Source organism: Filicampus tigris, chromosome 8 (genome assembly GCF_054856515.1).
Source record: "Filicampus tigris isolate MCC_2025a chromosome 8, RoL_Ftig_1.0, whole genome shotgun sequence".
NCBI classification, from domain to species: domain Eukaryota; kingdom Metazoa; phylum Chordata; class Actinopteri; order Syngnathiformes; family Syngnathidae; genus Filicampus; species Filicampus tigris.
The window spans coordinates 16,549,795-16,553,710 of record NC_141224.1 but is presented as its reverse complement, the minus strand read 5'-3'; positions in this window follow the sequence as shown (position 1 = coordinate 16,553,710).

Genomic DNA, 3,916 nt, shown 5'->3' with positions numbered 1-3,916 from the left:
GTTCGAGCAGCTTTTCTGCAGAATCGTCATTCTGTTAGTCTTTATTTCTTAGTTACCTTTGGATGGATGTTCGCCCCTTTTTATGAGAGAGAACCAATATCTTATCATGACTAATGCTCCCCAAGATAAGTAAAGGAGTTAGTATCTTCATCTGACGGAACACTGGAAAAGACAGATGGAGAGGTATCACCTTTATATCATTATTTATGCCGAAAAGTGATCTAAGGATGAATAACAGACGGATATTTTGTATATTTTCACAATTGCGAGACTGCGTCACCATTGGTGTCAGACAGCACAATTATCCAGCTAAACTATAAGATAAGTGGATTGATGCGCTGATTCCATATATGCTGGCATGTACAATACAATCCATTACAGTATGACCATGCTGAAGTAGCTATTCTATTTAAAGAAAGTAAAAAAAAAAAATGAGCTTCTTAACCAGGCCGTCCCTGAATTTCTGTCATATTGCGGTTGGCTTGTTTGTTTATCAAAGACAGCTCTATATATCATTTTTAATCGAATTATTTTAATTCAGACTAAAAGCCCTCAGCCCAATAACATACCAATTACAATAAAGACCTACTCGGAGTAAATATGAATATTTATTGTTTTAAATACAAGGAGGGCATGGCTCCCTTGACACCACTTGATTAATAACTGGTGCTTTAGCCTTAAAGCGCAATTAAGGCGAGCAGTTTCAGATCTCCACAAAGGAGTTAAAATGCAATTTGTCAGAAGAAACTGGTACTCTTTACCTCTCTTGATAAACAACTAAATCAAGACTTAGACAAGCACTCAAGTTTAAGGCATTATGAATGAATGGATTGCTCAAGTCAAGTAGAAATATTTGTGGTAGGCTTTGTGATTACCTTGTGGCAATCTATTTCAAGCACTCAGCTTGATGATGCCTGTGCATTTTCTTTCTTTTTTTGTAATTTCAGTGTTTCTGGTTTTAGAATCCATATGGTAATCAGTCCTCACATTCTCATATTATTAATGGAGTTGGGGTTTGCAGCTTGTCCAAATCTAGTAACATATGTTATTTCAAAGATTAATTGATTAATTTTGTCCTTGGATAAATTATTCTCAGAATACAAAGTGTGGGCTGTGGCTACTTAACTAATGACCTGTCTGGAGTGAACTCCTCACTGGTCACTCATAAACACAACACTGGTAACCATACAGATTGTTGTAGCTCATTTAGATGACATGCATATGTTTTGCTTGCACAAGCAGTAGAGGATTTTTTAATAAACATGTATTCCTACTATTTGTGGTTAAGAATCATATTATAGGTTAACATTTCCATTTACTGTATGCAAAGGCATCATTGTGATGCAATTTCCTGCACATTTTAACAATATTGGCTTGCATATATTAGGAATATTGCTGAACTGTGGCTGTTTGCATTGCAGTCATTAAATCAGTGGGGTTTTGCACAATGGTACTGCCTGTGCTTCCTCCTTTCTTTAATTTCTTTACTCTGTGTGTTATACACATTATCCATGATTGTCCAAAAGAGCTGCATCGGTTATTCTGCCATGACAATTATTATACTCATATTAGCTTTAAGCCATCAGAAAGTTTATTTACTGTAACAATGTTTGTTGTTGTGGTTGTTGTTTACATAGTGCCGTACTATATGTACTGCTTACTGAGGGTTGTTGATAATAATTTTGACTCTGATGTAAACAATATGCAACCAAATGTATGTTGTATATACAGTACAGTATCAAGGAACCAATATATTAGGCACACTAAGGAGGAGAATTGTTGAAATTACTCACATTAACAAGTGGCTCTAAATACAGTGCAGTAATTGGTCCCTTTAATGGAAGACAGGTGGCGGGAGGGCAAAAAGAGATTTGGGCAGCGCCGACTCAAAGATTCCGATTACACAGGACACTCCTGTTTATTTTGATGCAATTGGCCAACCCCGAAATATTCCAGACAAAGATAAATTATTAGATGAAATATGCGCAGCGCTCGCACAGTTGCCATTTGTAAGTTATCTTTTTCCTATTACCACATATAAGCACACCGAACTAATGAATTATCTGAATCACAAGGTTAACACTTTAACAAATTTCACAGAAGCGTTATTTACGCATACAGCGTCACAATTGCATGCAACTTCACTTGTGGATTTGCAGAATAGGCAGGCATTTGACATGATGTTGGCGGAAAAAGGAGGGGTTTGTCAAATGATTAAAACTGGTGATTGTTGTACCTACATCCCTCTACACACATTGTCTAATGGATCGTTAACAGAAACCCTTACACTGCTTAGAGCTTACAGGCAGAAAACTCAGAATATTTTTGCAATGGCTTCAGGATACATTTGGAAAATGGAAAGGTATAGCTGTCGCTATAGCCGCGATTATCCTTAGTATTCAATTTTTATAATCCTTTTGTGTCTCTTGTGGTATTCCCCTGTGCAAAATTTGTACTGCCACATTTTTGGATGTTGTTGAATTGAAAGTAGCTGCTCATGTTACTGTAGCCATGTCTGAATACCAACAAGTGTACGAACAACTCTGATGATGACGATGATTTTACTATTGTGTAAACCCTTTTTGACGACTTCACAGAAAAGCAATGCAGTTGTGAATATTTGATGTTTCTGGGTTTGCCTTGTACATACATGTATTGGACCAAAAACAGCTTTAGTGCTTGCTATCTTTTGTGTTTGGCTACTGCTTGGGACGGGTTTCTGCCTCTTTTCCCATTGGGTTTTTGGGCAGTTTTCCTCCCACTCAAGCAATACCTTTTGGGTAATATGAATGTTTTATTTCATTTTCATCATGATATAAAGGAGGGAAATGTGAGAGAAATCGACAGTTACAATGATATCATGTTTAAAAGTTTATTTATTTGATACTCCTCTCCACGAACGAAAGGGCACAGAGGCGATGCTCTGGAGCAACCACTTTGTTGCCTCTACCGCCCCTCGCGAGCCAAAAAGCCAATCTTGGCTGGTCTGAGTTGCTTTTTACAGTCCTCTAACAAGGCTTGTCTCGGTCTTCCGAGCTGAATTCCCTGACAAAATGTAACGGAGAGAATCCGGTCACTTTTCAAAATAAAATATTTTACAGCCTCGGATATACCGGAAGTACTGTATCTCTTTTTTTTTCTTTTTCTTTTATGTGTGGTGGTTGGGGACCCCTAATTTAAACCATAAACCTTCATTTTCTTTGTCCTGGTATTACTTTTGGAAGCTCTAAAATTGCAAGTTTATTCTTCATTAAACACAGAAAGATCGCAATAGAATTTGGAAAGACTTCATCAGAGAGCTTGTGCTTGAATATGTGACTCTGAACAAGGTAAAATGTCGAGGAAATGAATGGTGGATGTGTTAAGTAGACAATCAAGTGACAATTGACAAATGGTGTCCTAATATCTGCTTTTTAGAATGCAAACTAAAACATCATAATAATTTGTGGAAACGCTGTGGGTGCCGAATAGATGCTTATAGATGGATTTATAACTCTGGCCGATCTGTTTGTATCTGATTTGTATTTCTTTGTGCAGTTTTTAAGTGGTCTATATTTAATATCATTGTGTTTACATTTAAGAACACTTGAAACAACCTGCAACCAGAACCATTCACCGTTCACGAACTATGAACACTTTTTTTCATGCAACCCCAGCAGCATGGATCACACTCATTGTTTCTCTTGACCTTGTTTTCTGACCCCATAGCTTCAACATCTATTGGATCACACAAGTCCTTTACAACCTCCCCAAGGTTGTGGTGGAAATATTATCATGCACATAAGCATTATTATGATTCCATCGTTTGAAGCATTGTTGTGGTTAGCAGTTAAGAGTGTGATGTTTGACCTTGTTTAGACCCATGAATCTAATCTTGTCGTCCATCATCCAGTCAATTATTTGTTATTTGTGTTCT